This window comes from Trichosurus vulpecula, chromosome 2 (genome assembly GCF_011100635.1).
Source record: "Trichosurus vulpecula isolate mTriVul1 chromosome 2, mTriVul1.pri, whole genome shotgun sequence".
Lineage (NCBI taxonomy): Eukaryota > Metazoa > Chordata > Mammalia > Diprotodontia > Phalangeridae > Trichosurus > Trichosurus vulpecula.
In genome coordinates, this window is record NC_050574.1 from 170,984,947 (window position 1) to 171,004,741 (window position 19,795).

General features: G+C 39.6%; 1 protein-coding gene across 2 annotated transcripts in view; it reads right to left on the reverse strand.

Moving 5' to 3' along the window:
• PRDM10 (PR/SET domain 10) overlaps positions 1–13,083 on the reverse strand; it is a 159,288-nt gene extending 146,205 nt beyond the window's left edge. For both annotated transcript variants that reach the window (XM_036745030.1, XM_036745029.1), the window contains exon 1: positions 13,035–13,083. The gene's annotated coding sequence lies outside the window, so the exon portion shown is untranslated. The remainder of the gene's footprint in view (positions 1–13,034) is intronic.
• Positions 13,084–19,795: the final 6,712 nt, after the last annotated feature.

Consider the following 19,795-nt stretch of genomic DNA (forward strand, 5'->3'; position numbering starts at 1 on the left):
GGGGGAATGGTACATGATTGCAGTGCCTCTCCTCAGGGAAGTTTGTTCCCTTATGTATCCTTTCTCTTCTCTCTGAGCTCAGAGTCCTCATGAGCTCCCTTTTATTTTTTAAAATTAATTTATTTTTAGTTTTCATTATTTATTTATTTAATATTTTTAGTTTTCAGCATTGATTTTCACAACAGTTTGAATTACAAATTTTCTCCCCATTTCTACCCTCCCCGCCACTCCAAGATGGCATATATTCTGGTTGCCCCATTCCCCAGTCAACCCTCCCTTTTGTCACCCCACTCCCCCTCATCCCTTTTTCCCTTACTTTCTTATAGGGCAAGATAGATTTTTATGCCCCATTCCCTATATTTCTTACTTCCTAGTTGCATGCAAAAACTTTTTTTTTTTGAACATCTGCTTTTAAAGCTTCCAACAACTTCCAAAAGTTCCAAATTCTCTCTCCTCTTCCCTCCCCACCCACCCTCCCTAAGAAGGCAAGCAATTCAACATAGTCCACATGGGTATCATTATGCAAAACCCTTCCACAATACTCATGTTGTGAAAGACTAACTATATTTTGCTCCTTCCTATCCTACCCCCCTTTATTGAATTTTCTCCCTTGACCCTGTCCCATTTCAAAAGTCTTTGCTTTTGATTACCTCCTCCCCCTATCTGCCATCCCTTCTATTGTCCCCCCTTTATTATCTCCTTCCTCCTTCTTTCCTGTGGGGTAAGGTACCCAATTGAGTGTGTATGTTATTCCTTCTTCAGGTCAAATCCAATGAAAACAAGATTCACTCATTCCCCCTCACCTGCCCCCTCTTCCCTCCCAAAAGAACTGCTTTTTCTTGCCACTTTTATGCGAGATAATTTATTCCATTCTATCTCTCCCTTTCTACCTCTCTCAATATATTCCTCTCTCATCCCTTAATTTGATTTTTTTTTAGGTATCATCCCTTCATATTCAACTCACCCTGAGCCCTGTCTATATATATATATATATATATATGTATATATATATATACACACACACACACACACACACACACATACATATATACATACATACACACACATATACATATACATATTATATATATATATATACATATGCATATTCCCTTCAGCTATCCTAATACTGAGGTCATATGAATCATACACATCATCTTTCCATGTAGGAATGTAAACAAAACAGTTCAACTTTAATGAGTCCCTTGTGATTTCTTTCTTGTGCTGCTAGATTTTGTATTATTCTGATTATGTTTCCACAATATTCAAGTTGTTTCTTTCTGGCTGCTTGCAGTATTTTCTCCTTGATCTGGGAGCTCTGGAATTTGGTGACAATATTCCTAGGAGTCTTCTTTTGGGGATCTTTTTGAGGAGATGATCAGTGGATTCTTTCAATTTCTATTTTACCCTCTGGCTCTAGAATATCAGGGCAGTTCTCTTTGATAATTTCTTGAAAGATGCTATCTAGGCTCTTCTTTTGATCATGGCTTTCAGGTAGTCCAATAATTTTTAAATTCTCTCTACTGGATCTATTTTCCAACTCAGTGGTTTTTCCAATGAGATAGTTCACATTGTCTTCCAATTTTTCATTCCTTTGGTTCTGTTTTATAATATCTTGATTTCTCATAAAATCACTAGCTTCCACTTGCTCTAGTCAATTTTTAAGGGAATATTTTCTTCAATGGTCTTTTGGACCTCCTTTTCCATTTGGGTAATTCTGCCTTTCAAGGCTTCCTTCTCCTCATTGGCTTTTTGGAGCTCTTTTGCCATTTCAGTTAGTCTATTTTTAAGGTGTTATTTTCTTCATTTTTGTGGAGGGGTTCTCCTTTAGCAAGTCATTGACTTGTTTTTCATGGTTTGCTTGCATCATTCTCATTTCTCTTCCCAATTTTTCCTCTACTTCTCTAACTTGCTTTTCCAAGTCCTTTTTGAGCTCTTGCATGGCCTAAGACCGGTTCATGTTTTTCTTGGAGGCTTTTGATGTAGGCTCTTTGACTTTGTTGACTTCTTCTGGCTGTATGTTTTGGTCTTCTTTGTCACCAAAGAAAGATTCCAAAGTCTGAGTCTAAATCTGAGTCCATTTTCGCTGCCTGGCCATGTTTCCAGCCAACTACTTGACCGTTGAGTTTTTCATTGGGGTATGACAGCTTGTAGAGAGTACTTTGTCCCAATCTTGAGGGGGTGTGCTGTTGTCTTCAGAGCTATTTGTACACAGAAAGCTCTGCCACACCAGTGCTCCTCCTCCCCCAAGAACCACCAATCTGGACCTCAACTCACATCTTAAGCAGGCTCTGTACTCCTGCTCTGATCCGCCACATACTTCTTCCCACCAGGTGAGCCTGGGGCTGGAAGCAACTGCAGCTGTAGTTCTGTAGCTGCACCACCTCCACTGCCCCTGGGGTGGTGGCCGAACCTCGAACTCCTTTCACTGTGTCCCAGCAGTTTTTCCCACTAACTTTCTCTGTTGTCTTTGGTTGTGGATTGAGAAGTCTGGTAACTGCCACAAATCACTGATTCAGGGTGCTAGGGCCTGTTTTGCCTGGCTCCTGGTCTGGCTGGTCCGGGTGCAGCCCATGCTGGGCTGTGCTGTGCTCTGCTCCCAGCTCCATGGGATAGACCTTACCCCGTAACCATCCAGGCTGTCCTGGGCTGGACCCCTGCTTCCTTCCGCTATTCTGTGGGTTGTTCAGCTCTAGAATTTGTTCAGAACCATTTTTTATAGGTTTTTGGAGAGACCTGGGGGAGAGCTCACATAATCCCTGCTTTCCAGCTGCCATCTTGGCTCCGCCCCCTATTTTTAGTTTTCAATATTCACTTCCATAAGATTTTGAGTTCTAAGTTTTCTTCCCCTCCCTCCCCTCCTCTCTCCCCAAGACAGCATGCAACCTGATACACGCTATATATATATATATATATATACACGCTATATATATATATATATATATATATATATATATATATATATATGTTCATATTAAACATTTTCACATTAGTCATGTTGTAAAGAAGAATTAGAACCAACAAAAGGAACCACAAGAAAGAAGAAACAAAAAGAAAAATAGAGAGAGCAAATCGCATGCTTCAATCTGCATTCAGACTCCGTAGTTCTTTTTCTGGATGTGGAAAGCCTTTTCCATCATGAGTCTTTTGGAGTTGTCTTAGATCATTGCATTACTGAGAAGAAACAATTCTAGCAAAGTTAGTCATCATGCAATGTTGCTGTTACTGTGCACAACGTTCTCCTGGTTCTGATGAGTTTCCTTTTAAAAGAGATGCTAAGATATGGCTCAAGCATGCAAAGTAGCCCCAAACTTGAGCCAGTGCCAGAAAAAAAAGCTTCATCAATGGTGCAATGAATGAATACCTTATAGCTTGTCAAGGACACACAAGAAGGAAAAATTTCCTAGGGAAATATTAGAAAGTTGACAGGCATTAAGAGTTCAATCTGTGGCCATATAACTCAATTCAACAAACATTTAGTAAACCCCTACTACATTAGATTAAGACTGGATCCCTTCCGTGCCAGAGCTAATTAATCACAATGTCTAAATGTCTTTCAATGACCATTGTAATGGCAAGCAGGAAGGGACTTTTTGCTGGTTTTTCTTTTGGAGTGCTTCTCAACACTAAGGCAATCAACTGCCTTTGAATCTTGCCTTTGTTTCAATCAAGAGTCTTTGATTGAATGGGGAGTCTTTATTGACCCGCTTAAGTCATGAGAAGGCTTAGGTCACATGGGTTTGAGTCACATGATTGTGATGCCCTCTGACCCTGAAGAAGTATATATATACTCTGAGGTTAGCATTTTTCTTGTTCTTTGGAAGGCTGTTGGTGTGGAGATTCTGGGTAGCCGTTAAGGAGCACCCCCTCCCCCTGGCTTTGAAAACCCAGATTTGATCCTTCTCTCTGGTAACTATGCATGTATAGTTTTGGTCAGACAGCTAGAAGCCTGTCTGTTGACTTGTGTCAATTGCTCTGTTTATATTTTCTCTGTTTGTAATTTCTGTTTGTATTTGCTCTGAAGTTCATTCAGGGTGCTGACTTTTTCCCCTGAACTAAGTGAACAATATATGTATGTTTAATTAAAGTGAGACTATAAACCCCTTAAATTTGCTTTCCTTAGAAAAGTAGAACAAAGAACCTGTGCTAGCAGCCCTCCTGTGTACTGGTGTTGTTGGTCTTGTTGGTCTTATACAGCCACAGTAGCTGCAAGTAACATTGTTACAGCCATTTGGGCTCCAAAGCCTCATAGAACTTGTTTCAAAGTAGTTCTGACCCTCATTTTTCACACCCATAAAATAAGGATGAAAATAACATATGTACTACATAGCTCTCAGGGCTGTTGAGGAAAATATTTTATAAACATTAAAGTATCAAAATAAAAATGCAACAACTCACATTTAAGAGGCATCATGATGCTGTGACCTCTATAAAAGCTTTAAGGTGCTATGTGAATGTAGTTTAGTGTTAAAACTTGTATCTATGAGTCATATAAATTCAAGTTGTACAACCTGCTGCTATGAGAATTTAAGTGACATAATTTCAATTAGTGAACTGTTTCCCCAACAAGTAGAAGTTATGTTTTGAACTTTTATGACAGTCAAGATCCTCTTAAAAGAGAAGAATAATTCTGGAGAATAATTTTCACAATTTAACACTCATTCTGATATAAAAGGAAGCAATGCTGAACACCTGTGTCGATTCCTCTAGACTCCTGAAAATCTTCCCACTTTTGTTCAAATGGTTTGAAACATGATATTAAAGGGTAAATTGATGGTGAATGTATGTGCAAGTTCACTTAATCTCTATTATTTTCCTCCTATCCCTTCCCTTAAGGTAAAAAAAAAATGTTTTAATTATGAAATTTTTTACATTTAATTGGCATTTTCCTAATATGGAGGAGGCAGAATGGTGGGATCAATTTTTGGTTTAGAAAACTCTGCTATATCTATGTGGCAACTGCCTAATTAGACAAGTACCCATTTCTAGCAACCTGAACTTACTTGTAAATTTAGTTGAAAAGCCAAGTACTATAGCAACAAAAAAGGGCAGCTCTCAACACCTTTTTAAAAAGGTATGATCAAAGCTCTAAATTCCATTTTATATACTGAACACTGTGGGCCCAAGGTGGGGAACCTGTAACCTTAAAGCCACATGTGGCCCTCTAAGTGCTCAAGTGCAGCTCTTTGACTGAATCCAAACTTCACAGAACAAATCCCCTTAATAAAAGGATTTGCTCTATAAAACTTGGACTCAGTCAAAAGGCCGCAGGTTTCACACCCCTGCTGTAGACATTCATTACCAAATGATTTTTTAAAAAGGGAAAACCAAAAGTCATGTATAGTGGTATATTCCTCAAACAAATAGTGGCTTTCAGTTAAGCAAAGTTTCTTTGTTTACAACCATGGGGGTAGAAGGAAAGAAACACATACATCTCCAAGAGGATGTAAACTAAGCCCTGGCCATTGGTTAATGAAACCCAATGAATCTCAGACAGCCACAAATCACAACAAGATGGTTATAGTAAACGCATTCACAATAAGAGGAATAAAATACCAGGAAGTAGGATTACACGGACTGATTCCAAGGAGGATCTTTAAGAAATATATTGGAATACTTTATATCTACTAAATACAGATAAAATAATCTAATATCGACACTCTGTTGTTCTAATGATAGCTATATATATTTGTGTAACTTATATTTAAAATATTGAAATGGAACTATATTATCAACATATTCCCTTCAAGGATGCAAAATCCCAACTCATCCATGATTGTTCATTCTGTGTGATTCTTGTCCATTTTCTACCATAAATTTTGCTACAGGGAAGTCAATCAAATGGGCTAAAAGAGTTTCCTTGTCCCAGTAGAGCATATAGGCTGTCCATCAATTATCCCTCTCATCACATAAACACAGCCCATCTTTTTCCCCTCATACATTTCTTGACTGAATCTTTTGTTCTGGGATTTTTCTTCATAATTCCTTTTTTGTGTTACAGCCTGTCTATGCCCCCAATGTAGCTCTCCACTGTTCTCTCACTTTCGGTTCTTCAGTGACTAAAGAGTTCAATGAGTCATAGTCATATGCTGAATAAAGGTGAGTTGAGTTCCTCATTGTCAAGGAAGAAATCCAGTACAGAGTCCAAGACAAAGAGAAATTGTTGCCTCTACAATCCTCCAGATGCCCTTGTTTGTAAATGACACTGTGATGACTGCATCAAACCCAGAAACACTGTAAAGCCTCTGGGATGAGATCCAAAACTATTCCAAAGGGTTTGGCCTAACCATCCACACAAGAAAAGCCAAATGGCTGAAGAATGGCTATTGTCCACACTATGATTTGCATATAGATGCAAATCATAGAGCCTGTCCAAGTGTGTATGTGATCAGCAAACTTCTTAAAGCAAAAGCCTTTCTTTTTAATGCCAATAGTACTGTATATACCATGAGAAATGAAATGATTCCTCTAAAAAATGTGTAAAGCAAACATAAAAATGTCATGTAATGATTAAGGTGGTGTATCTTAAATTTATCCCTCATTTATAATCTTTTACAATCTAAACCCTAAAATTCCTCATTTCCTACTGAAAAGTAAAAAATTCCTTATTCAGAAAGTACTAGAAACTTTGTATACTAATAATACAATATAGTTATTGGAATTTTATCAACAATGCTTAACTATCTAAACAATTAGGAAAACAGTTTTTTTGGAATCATTAAACATTCATAGATAAAATCCTGGTGTTACATGGCTAATGCGGAAGCAGGGACATGAATCTAGGTCTTCTAGTGCCAACTCAAATGCTCATAAACTTTTATCAATTTTCCTTGCCATACCATTCTACCATACCACTTTTTCCATATTAAAATGCTTCTTACTCTAGGAGTCACTTTACCTCTATGGGCCTCACTTTTCTCCTGGAGAAAGAGGATAATACTTTCACTACCTACTTTCAAAAGGTGTTATGAGAAAAGGACTTTGTAAATAGTAATGTGCTACTTTTAAAACTGAGCAGTTATTTCCTACCTAGTGTAATAAACATGAATTAGAACACGGACAGTTATTCAGATATCTTTTGTCAGTGAGCAAATGTTACTACCTTTGAGTATTTTTTTCTAGGTAATTGCTATTTGTTCATGTTAAATTGTTTTTAACCTTCTTCAAACAGTTCAAAGTGCTTTGGATAATTTATCTGTTACATAAGGAAGCACTGTAACAATTTATCAAACACTGTCCTATGAATAGCACCAGTATATACATTAGCATGTGTGTGTGTAAAATATGTGTGTATATATATACATGTATATAAAGCACACATGTATTATGTATATTTCAAGGTTATCTTTGACTCTTTCCTCTCCCTCACCTCCCAAATCGAGTCAGTCGGCAAGTACTATTAAATCCATTTTAGGAAAAAAAAATTTTCCATAAATTCTTTCTTTCTATCGCCATTGCCACCCATCTAGTGTTTAGGCCCTCATTACTACTCAAGGAAACTACTGAATATGTGTCCATTGTATGCAAGATTCTGTTGGGGAAAATGGAGATCCAAAGCAATAAAACATTAATTCTTGCCTGTCAGCCAAGAAGATAAAATATGTACACTAAGAATAATAATATTACTAATAATGCAAGACAGTATATAAGTGTCATATAATGGCACAGACAAGTTCCAAATTGATATTTATAAGGAGGGCAGCCCAGGAAGATTCAAAGGAAAAGCAGGGGCTTTAATAAAAATGGAGAGAAGGAATGGGGGAGTAACAAGATGACTATTCTAGGTGAAAGAATAATATAAGCAAAGCCACTAAGAAGGGAAAAGGTATTTTCAGGGAAAATTGGTTTCACTAGAAAAAAGGGTTACCTTATGGAAATAGGTGATCAGACTGCACGGGTAGAATAGTGTCAAATGGCTATCAGAATAAGGAATAGTCTTGTAAAAAATGGTGAATGTTAAGCAGGTAAGTGATGTGACACGTAACTTTAAGAAAATTAAGCTGGTAACATTGTTGTGTATGCTAGATAGAAGGGAAAGGAAGGGCCTGGAGACCAGAACACCAAATTGGGATAGGTGGCTACTGGAAAATAGGTCCTACCAGTTTAAATGTAAAAAACAGAAGAGACACTAAGGAAAATTCTACCTACCATAACCTGGTGATTAACTGTATATAATGATGGTAAGTCTGAATGGAAAGCATCAATGATGACTAAGAACCGGCAATGTTTAGGCTGGAAAAAATAAAAAGACCGTAAGAGGGCTGAATGGTTGTCTTTCAAATATTTAAGCAGTTTGAAAGAGGGATAAGACTTGTTTTGCTTGGCTCTAGAGGACATAGGGCAGCTAGGTGGTATGGTGGATGGAGGGTCAGGCCTGGAATCAGGAGGACCTGAGTTCCAATTTGACCTCACTGTGTGATCCTGGGCAAATCATTTAATCCTCTTTGCCTCAATTTCTTCATCTGCAAATGAGGTGGAGAAGGAAATGGCAAACCACTCCAGTATCTTTACCAAGAGTTGGACACAACCATAAACAACTGCATAACAAAAGAGGACATAACCCAGAGCAGTGGGGTAGAAAGTATAACAAAGAAAATTTAGGCAGTGGGTGCTCCTCAAATAGGTCTTCAAGCAAAGACTCGTCAATACGTAAACTCAACAAGCATTTATTAAGTGCCAACTATGTGCCAAGCATGGGGTTGAGTACTGAAGAGACAAAGAAAGGCAAAAATAGCCCCTGCCCCCCAAGGATCTGACAATCTAGGAGGAGACAACATGCAAATATGTACAAACAAGATCTATAAAAGACAAATGGAAAAAAATTATCTCTGAAATTAAGGACCAAAAAAGGCTTCTTGCAGAAAAAGGGATTTCAGATGAGGCTTAAAAGTAAGCCAGAGAAGCCAGGAATCAGAGATGAGAATTCCAGGCCTGAGGGACAGGAAGCAAATATGCAGTTGGTATAAATGGAATGTCCTGTAAAGAGTAAGATATAATATGACTGAATAGTTAAGGAGGAGCCAGGTTATGAAAGGCTTTAAAAGCCAAACAGAGGATTTTATATTTGATCCTAGAGGTAACAGGGAAACACTAGAGATTGAATATGAAGGGAATAACATGGTCTGATCTGCACTTTAGGAAGATCACTTTGATAAGCTTAGTGGAAGATGTACTGAAGTGGGCAAAGACTTGAATCAAGGAGGCCAACCAGAAGGTTATTGATATAGTTCAGGAATGAGGCAATGAGGATGGTGACAGTGTCAGGAGAGAAGTGTAAATGTTGCAAAGGTAGAATCAGCAGGACTTGACAACAGACTAGATATTGGTTGGATTGGATGGTACCATTTCAGCTATAAGGTAGAAAAATTTCTGTTCAGATATGGATTGGACTAGATAATCTCTGAGGTCCCTTCCAACTCAAAATTTTGTGATTTTGTGAGAATGGTGATACCCTTAATAGAAATTTTAAAAAGTAAAAAATAAAATTTAAGAGAAATTGGAAAAGGGGAAAATTGAGTTGGTACCATTAATACCAAGTCCTATTAAATGTTTGATATTTGTAAACCAAATCTTTTTGAAACCAAACTGTTTCTAGATGAGACCAGATACTCACTCATTCACCAGACAACTATACTATCCCCCTAGGGGAAGTTTCCATCAGCATCAATAAGGTCCCCAAGAACAGCTAACAGATGCACAATAGGTGTCTTCACTGGGGCAGCCAGGAATATTGTTTATTTTAGTTGGAATAGGCCAAACTTATAAACCGGATCCCATCTTTTTAATGACTAGCACAATTCAAACATCACAATTACAATAGTGACAGGTTTTAATTCAACATTTCTTAAATGCCTTTAAAAAGACACTGGTTACAATGATAAAAATGACTCAGTTCCTGCCCTGGCACTGCTTACAATCAAATACAAATAAAGCACATACAAATAGCATGGGACAATTAAAATGTGAAAAAGAATAAAGGTCCAGACTACTTTTTTTTAAGTGCTATTTGCATATGGCAAGCTCACTTTCAACTGAGGGTTGAAAAGAGGTAGATTTCATGATGAAGGTGGCATCTAAGCCTGGCCCTTAAAGGAACAGAAAAATCTGAAGAGTCAGATGACATACAGAAAACATAAAAGGCAGGAGAATGTAGGATCATGATCAGGAAATAGCTAGTAAGTCCTTCTGGCTAAAATGCAAATAACAATGCAAAATTGGCTTGAACAGGTAGGCTGCAATCAGATAATAAAAGGTCTTTAATGTACTTTAGTCACCTTTGATTAAATTATAAACTCCTTGGGAGAAGGAAAAAAGTTTTTAATCCAGTTAATTCACATACTACCCAAAATTTCTTTTTGCTTCATTCCCACTAACAGCGACTTTATTAAACTGAATTAAAATAGTAAAGCTCATTGTGCTTTAATAAAATTTTAAGATTTTCTTGACATCCCTAGAAATAATCAGAAATATCTCTAGGTTTTACAAATCAATGTTGTATATAGTTGACATTGTACAAACAACACACCAGGCAAATTAAGTAGCAAATAAGTTGGAGGCTGAGATAGTGTCAGTCAATTAAGAACTACAAATCCTTGACTAATGCTATAGATCTGTTTGGTCTCTTTTTTAAAAAGTGGGTAACATTTATTTAAAATTAGGAACTATATGTAACATATTCCATAATAGTGGCATAATACTTAATAAACTCCCAGGTACCTTTCACTGCCTTAATAAATGTTAAATAAATAATTAAGCACTCTATAACCAGGCAGATCTAAATGAAAAGTGAATAAAGCCTCTGGAGTATATCAGGCTAGGATAGTAGTAAAATAAAAAAGATTAAATTTTTTTAAAAACACTAACTTTTAGATCTCTATCTATAGGCATATAGCACGCTAAAGTTTACAAAGTATTTTGCTTGCAGCTGGGTACTCCGGTGGATGGTAGGCTAACTGGATTCGGTATACCTAAGAGTTTAGTTCAAATTTGGCCTCATTTACCTTTATGACCCTTATTCAAGTTCATCTGTCCACTTCAGTTTACTTAAAATGGGGATAATAGCACCTACTTCCCAGAATTGTTGTAAGGATAAACTTAGATAATATTTGCAAAATGCTTTGCCTTAAAATGCTATTTTTATGTAAAAGGTAAGCGTTATTATTCTCATCTGACAGCTGAAATATTAAGCTTGGAAGTGTTAAGTGTTAAGTCCAAGGTCACAAAGCCAGGGAATGTTAAGAGTTATAAAACAAACACTTTATCAAAGATTTTGTTCATTTCGACATTTATTAACACCTTAAGGAACAGAAAGCATTGTGGACAAGATAACGTTTAAACAGCATCCTTAAAATTCATGGAGCTTTACAGTATCAATATTAAATCATCTCATTGAAAACCTACTACTAGCAAAGTAGTCAAGTGGGTAAGTGCCCTAGGAAATACAAAACCCAACCAGCTTATAACTGTGGGTCTAAATAGCTCATTAGACAGACAAGACATAAACATGTGAAAAGATTTAAATAACAGTTCAAGACAAAAGTAGAAAAGATGTCATAAGACAATATAAAATTAAATGTAAAATGAGTACCACAGGAGACCAGGAGAAGAAGAGATCATGTCGAACTGAGGTGACTGGGAAGTAGCACTTAATGGGATTACAGGATATGGCTCTTCCAAAATGTAAGATAAGTATGACATTTAATAAACTATGAAGATCAATAAGACACACTAAAATTTCAGGGTTAAAATAGACATACTGGTACACGTGATATCCACAAAATTAAAAATGCAAGCAGCCCCCAAACCCCACAGTCATTCCACTACACACCAGCGATCTAAATGTTTCAAGACCCGCATCGATTCAATTTGCTTTGTCCAATGCGTGGTACGAGGCAATGGACCGGGGGATGTTTAATGCACTGCCACCTCTGACTAGATAGCATACACTTTGCTGAATGGGAGAACCCATCCTCTGCACGAGCAATAATTCACCAATGATATACAGCATTTGAGGGCCGCTTGCTCCCGGCTTTGCACTTTGCACTGCAGGGAATTTCAAACCCAAAAGAAACTTGGCTCCTGCAAACACCATCCTCCCACGCCCGCGTTGCACCCCACGCCACACACCGCCTAAACCCCACCCACCCCCTCCAGCCTCCCTCCCCCCACTCCTCCAACACAGCCGCCACCTACAACGCTAAGGACTATCCTAACCTCCGGCAGGGCAACGGCCACCACCCTCGGGAAGCCAGACCGTTAGGGCATGGCAGCAAGCGGCGGACGTGAGGCCGCAGCCGAGGCCAGGGCCTCCGTCACAAGGGCCAAAATGGGGGAGCCGCCGCAGCCGCCTCCACCTGACTGCCTGCCGAGCGAAGCCCTCCCGGCCCCGCCATGGCGGGCGGGCGGGGTAGCTGCGCCTCCCGCCCCCCAAGCCGCCCCCGGCCCCCCGAGGCCTCGCCACACTGAGGGCGAGCGGAGCGGAGCGGCCCGAGCCGCCGCCGGCAGCACCCCAACCGCACACCAGCCCAACCGCCACAGCTCAGTCGGGGCCGGGCGCTCAACCGCCGTCCCGGCCCAACCAATGTGGGGCAGGGGGAGGAGAGGTGCGCGCGGCTGGGGGAACGAGCCGGGGACTCGGTGGTCGCCGAAAGGAAGGGTGTGATTCAGCAGAGCGACAGGCGAAGGGGCGCCGCAGGCCCAAGCTGAGCGGCGCCCCGGGGCTGAGATCCTTCGGGGCTCCTACCCCTTTTCCCCCTAGAAGGTGCAGTTGGTTTGACCCCCCACCCCGAGTGAGGTGCCTCGTCCCAGCCCCGGCTGGACTGTACCATCGGGCGGTGCCGCCGGGATTTCTCCCCCCCACTATTAATCCCCCCCCCACCCGGGTCCGCGGTCGGTTGGCCCCGGCCGGGCTGTGAGACGCGGAACGAGCTCGGCGCCATTTTGGGTGGGACTAAGCAGAGGCTAAACACCCTCCCTGTCCACAGGGTGCTCTGAGCCCCGAGTTAGCCTGTTCCCTTGGTCCCCTGGGTACTTACACGATGTGGGGTGAGGGGAGCCAACTAGCCGGTGGGTCCCCGATCCGTTCTCCCCAGGGGTGATGGAAATCAAACCCCCCCGCCGCCTCCAGGTGGTTCTTCCCGCCGCAGAGTGGGAGCTGCAGACCGGGCGGGGGCTCATTAGCATACTCTGCCTGGCAACCGGGGATAGGCGTTATGTGATTGGCTGAACTGTGTAAACCCCAAGCAGGGCCTTGAGATGGGTACTGCTGGGCCAGACAGATAGACCCGGATCTAATAGTCATAGCGAAGTTCCTGAGGTGCCTAATTTCGATCAGCGGAAAAGCCAAATGAAAAGTCATTCAGGAGCCCAATGACCAAAGGCCTCTTTTTTTCTGGGCTCTGCGGTTAATAGAAGAACCAATCCAGGAAGGAGTGGATGGTGGTGGAGGGCTTCGTTTGCTTCGGAAGCCAATCGGAGGACGCCTCTCTTCAGTGGGCGGGACAGAGTTTCCTTAGCCGGTCCCCTTGCAGAAAATTCAGCTTGTCCCCGAGCCCTGGAGTCTTCTGTCCTCGTGGTCTAGGATCGGGGGCGCCCTCTGGGAATAAGGTGAAAGAGGTGAAGTTTACCTTCGCCCCACCCCCATCCCCAAGTGCCCCAATCACTATTGGACCCGGAGAGGAAAAGTATCCCTTGTTCAAGTGACTACTAGGTGTTAAGCACTGTGATTGTCTAAAGTTAAAAAGAAGAAAAGCAGAGCCTCTGCCTACGGAGAGCTTACATTTTACTAGACTGATGAGTTCATTCATACTTCTAAAGACTTGAAATCTTCCACGTGCCCATCTCTAAAACCTCCAGATCCCAAGGAAGGAATTGGGAGGGGAGAGGGAGTCTAGTATCCTTTGAATCATACTTTTGGAATCACATCACTTTTACTCCACTTCCTGGTGGTGGGAAATGAGTATTTAAAGTTAACCTCTTTCCGTCACTGACCTTCACATTGCCCTCACAGTCACTCCCTGGAAGAAGTAATATCTCACTTTGCTCCCTGCTTCTCTCCTTCTCCATTTTCTCCCTGTTTCGGTCATTTAGAACAGTGGTCCTCATTTTTCTCATGTTTTGCACTCTTATCAGCAAAAAAAACAAAAAATAGTATGATCCCCCCGTATGTTTATTTTTTAATTTACTTATTTATAAATTTACATGTACTAAGGTACATTATTTTTAAATTTTTAGTGTTAACCCCTACTTTACTTATTTACAAATTCACATGTACAACTACGGATAAGATATATTCTTAAACTTAAAGAAATTTTAAAAGGATGAAATAAAATGAATGACCATAATCAGACCTGCAATTTAAGAATATTGTTGCAGTTGTGTAGAGAATGTAGTGGAGAGAGGAGAGACTGGGGACAGGAAAACCAATTAAGAGGTTATAGCAATAGTCCAGGAGAGGAGCTGAACTAAAGTGGTGGCCCTATGATGTTAGAGAGATTGTGAAGGAAGAAATGACAATATTTGACAATTTCTTGGACGAGTGGAGTGAGAGAGAATGAGGTTGTGAACTTGTGTGACTGGAAGGAAGGAGGTGCCCTTGATAGTAATAGGGAAGTTCAAAAGAATTGATCAAAGCAATCTTCCATGTCACACACACCATTCTCTAAACTTCGGTGGCTCCCTATTGCCTCCAAGATCAAATATAAAATTTTGTTTGGCTTTTAAAGACTTTTATAACCTAGCCCCTTCTTACCTTTCCAGTCTTCTTACCCATTATTCCTCCCCTCCCTTCTGACTGCATTTTCACTGGCAGTTACTCATGCCAAGAAAGCCTAGGGCTTCCTTCAAATTACAGCTAAAATCTTGACTTCTACAATAAGTCTTTCTTAATGCTATTGCCTTCCCTCTGAGATAACCCCCAATTTATTTGTCCTGTATATGTCTTGTTTGTACATTGTGGTTTGCATGCTGTCTCACTCCATTGGGTTGTCAGTTCCTTAAAGTCTCAGTCTGTTTTAACCTTTCTTTGTATCCCCAGAATTTAGCACAGTACCTGACACAGATGAATCACTTGCTAAATGCTTGTTGAGGTGAGTTTGGGGACAGGTAAAGAGGTCCTCAATACAGGCTGCAATTCATCCATGCCTAATATTCCTATGCAACTTTTTCTGTTACATCTCAAAAGGAAAGGGGGAATGGGAGAGATGGAGCTCTTACTCACCAGCCACTGCTCTCCAGGGATACCTGCTGAAGCCATGAAATGACATGGGGAACAGGGAGTGAGTATGCTGGAGGTAGGAGCAGGAATTTTCCCAGTGATATCTGTACAACTACTACTGTGGGTGCCCAATAATAGTCGTATAATGATTGCTAAGAGGGACTAACCAACTCCAGGCTCAGAATGGGGAAAGTTGCATAACAGAGAGACAGAGTGGGAGAAAGTTGAAGTAGGTGTGGCTGTGCTGGTGATATGCTCTAAGACTGGATTGGCTATCAGAGGGAGGATGAGAAGAAGTCATCTTCCCACCCTCAGACTAGTTGATCACATACCACTTGGGGTCACGGCACAGCCCCCACTTTGGAGAATTAAAGGTAATAAATCACATTTCTCCAAACTTTTTGGATCATATACCTCATCAGAAAAAAAAAGTTGAGTATGCACCCATACTGTTTGTACTTATTTATAAATTATATTTGTGTATTAATAATTGGGTACATTATAAAACTTACACAAAAATACAAATTTTAAAATCATAAGATAAAGATTAAATGCCATTTGATCCTAGAGTCAATAGGGGTCAGGGAGATTATTGGGTAGGGTAACGAAAGCCTGCCCTTTAGGAAAATCACCTTGTCAGATTTGTGAAGGATAGATTAAAGGAGACTAGAATATGAGAGATCAATTAGGAGGCTGTTGCAATAGTACAGAGGTGATGATGGAGTGAACTTGAATGGTGACTATGAGTAGAGAGAAGAAGAACATGTGAGCAACATCATGGAAGGATGGATACAGGGGAAAATTTAGATGATGCAAAAACAAAATGTATAAATAAAATTTATTTTAAAATAAATAACAGAAAAGGAAGAAGTTGATGCAGCTCAAATGAGCATATACCTTGAAAAAAACTGACCAACACAGAGACTTGTAACACTGTGTGCCCCAAAAAACTTGATTTCAAGTATAAGACCTACTGACTTAAAATTGTCTCGGTTTAGGGTAGTAATGTATTGTTGAAGGCTTCCATTACTCCTGTCACTTCTTCCACAGGTTGCTTACCTTTTCTTTAACCATACATGTAGAGTAAGATAAAAATAAATAACATACTGTGTGGGGGGAGTTTTCCTGTAGGCTCTTTAACAATGATACTTTCAGCAAATTACTCTTGTTAGTTGGTCAATAAAACACTAATTATAATAGAGAAAAATCTCTGATAACTAAGGAAATGTTTATTGTTACATGAGAAGTCAAAATCTCCATTTGTGATTGTCGGTAGAAGGAATGCAATTTCTGCTATAATTCCCAAATATCAGAACTGCTTTCATTTCTGAGGTCAGCTAACATCAATAATAGTAAAAACACATTTCTGTGATATTTCAGTGTTTGCAAGGTGATTTCCTTGCAACAATCCTATGGAGCATGCAGGGCAAACATTTTGTAATTGAGGAAACTGAGGCTGAGAGAGCTAATTTCTCATGGTCTCAGGGTTCTGACTGATTCATTTTCTTTCCACTATACTGATTTCTCTCTATTCTAATTCTGGAACTGGGTGGGGATGGTTGTAATACTTGTTCGTTTTCATTATTCTCTCACTCTCTAATGCCTTGCCCCAAATTCGTGTATTAAAATTGTTGGTTATGGTGTTAAGACTCAAGATTTTCATTTCTTCTGATACTTATAAATGTGCCACAGCCATAAATATGGGCCATAAAGATTGAATAATAAAATAATGTCATTTTGTTGTGAGCAAAAAAAAATAAATTTAAATAAATAAAATTTTTTCTGTGTAGTTACATATGATAGAATATTATGACTTATTGGGGGAATTATATTCTATTTAGCAATGCCTTACTTAAGCACTTCAGAAATTAATAGAGCAATTATTATACCCATTTTACAGTTGGAGAAAAAGCCCAGAGAAAGTTCTCTTGCCAAACCTTCTGCCCAGTATCCTAGATTTCCCCCATATCTTCTGAGTTATAGTCTAGTATTCTTCCCCATCAGAGTAGAGCTCTCAAAAAATCCCAGGTCAGTGATCCATCTTGGGAAGACAAAACAAACACTTCCATCTTTCTCACTTGCTTCTATTTGTCATGAAAAAATAAAACACCACCAGAGTGAATAGGAAAATTGCACTGCTTTGGAAGACATACTAATGGGGTGGTTCCCAGATTTTAATTAAATAAACTAAATTATTATTTCATTCCAGAAGAAAAAAAAAGCTGTTAACAAATACTATATGTGGGATCATGTACCAACCGGAGGACACTTACAACACCTCTGTGTTGTGCTTAACTGCCTTCAGTTACTCATGATCCTTTTCAATTCAATTCAAAAAGCATTTATTAATACCTACTAAAAACCAGACACTGTGGTAGAGATATAAAGGCAAAAAAAAAAATCCAAAATAGACACAGCCCTCAGAGAGCTTACATTCTATTAGGAGAGAAAATGCACGCAGGCAAGAAAATACAAAATACATACAAAGTATAGTGAGAAGATGGTTTATAGGATCATCTACTTAGAGCTTAAAGAGATTTTAGAGGCCATATGATCCAACCTCCTCATTTTTTAGATGAGGAAACTAAGGCCCATAGAGGTTAAGTGACTTACTCAAGGTCACATGGGTATGGCAAGGCTACTAAATCCACAAAACTTTCTCCTATACCAAGGTGCCGGATCAGCTGAATCTAATACCTGCTGTGTGAAGAGTACAATGTTAAGCATTGGTGGTGCAGCAGTGGATAAAGGGCAGGGCTTAGAGGCAGGAAGACCTAAGATCATATCTGGCTTCAATATTTACTTGCTGTGTGACCTTGGGTAAGTTTCTTAACTTTAGTCTGCCTCCATATCCTCAACTGTAAAGTGGGGATCATAACTGCACCTACCTCACAGGGTTGGCATGAGGATCAAATGTGATGTATTTGTAAAGCACTTGGCGCAATGCCTAGAACATAGTAGTCACTTAATAAATTTGTGTTCCCTTCTCCTCTTTCCCCTAACTCACTTGCTAAGTATGCAGAATGTAAAATAACAGAAACAAATTCTGCCAATAGAATTTGAACCTTGTATAACAGCTTCGAATTTTGAATGAGCCTTTTGGTTTTTTAAGGGTATAAAACCTTAAAGGTCAAATACTTAGTGACCTATTCTGTAGATAGTAAAGGGTACAAAACTGGAGTAACATTCACAGCCTCTAAAGGAAGCATAAAGAAGGGTTTATACTTCTTGATCCTTTAAGAGGTGTGAAGTTATTTTATCAATTTGATGGAATTATAGGACAATTATTGGAAGGGTCCCTGCCCTTATGAAGCTTACAATCTTGTTGGAGGAAATAAAAGTCATGCATATGAAACTTAGAGGATATTACAAAGACCGTATATTAAATTGAGCATAACCAAACGTTTTGTTTTTGTTCAGTGGTGTTCAACTCTTCATAACCCCATGGACCATAGCATTGCCAGGCCCTTCTATCCTCCATGATCTCTCAAAGTTTGTCCAAGTTCACGTTCATTGTTTCCATGATACCATCTATCCATCTAATCCTCTGCTCACCCCTTTTCCTTTTGCCTTCAATCTTACCCAACATCAGGGTATTTTCCAATGAGTCCCGTCTTCTCACAAAGTACTTAAGCTTCAGCTTCAGTATTTGACCTTCCCGTGAATAGTCTCAATTAATCTTTTAAGTATTGACTGATTTGATCTCCTTGTTATCCAGGGGACTCTCAAAAGTCCTCTAGCACCACAGTTGAAAAGCATTGATTCTGCGGTGCTCAGCTTTCCTTATAATCCAACTCTCATTGCAACTGAAAAAAAGATAGTTTTGACTTTATGGACCTTTGTTGGCAAGGTGATGTCTCTGCTTTTCAGTTTACTGTCCAGATTTGCCATAGCTTTCCTTCCAAGGAACAAGCATCTTTTAATTTCATGACTGCAGTTGCTGTTTACAGTGATCTTTGAGCTCAAGAATATAAAATCTGATTCTGCTTCCACTTCTTCTCTCTCTTTTTGCCAGGAAGTGATGGGACCAGTTGTTAACATGTTGGTTTTTTTTTAATGTTAAGCTTCAGAAAAGAAGTGGGTAAGAAGTTGAGAATCAAAGACCACAATGTGAATCAGAGCTATCAGGGAAGACTTTATGGAAGTGGTGAAAGATGATCCTTAAAGATTAATAGGATCCGGAGAAGGGGAGTGGCCATTAACTGAAAGAATATATCCTTGGAAACCAGCTTGTAGGTGATTAAAGAAAAACCCAGAATTTCAAAAGACCTTAGTAGTTGGTGATGACTTACTCTAAAACCAATGACATAAGTGAACAGCAGGATGTGAACAGGACAATTTACCTTTATACCTTCAAAACCTAGTAAACCTGTCCTCTTTTGTTCTCCGTTTCTCTTCCTCTCTTAAAACCTAGTACATTTGTCCTGTCTCTCCCTTTCTCTCCCTCCCTTTCATTCTCCTGCTCTCCTTTTCCTTTTCTATTCCTTTCTCTCCCTTTCCTTCTATCTCTCTCTCTCTCTCCTCTCTACCTCTCTCACTCCTTTCTCATCCTCTCATCTTTCTCTCCTTTTGTCTCTTTTT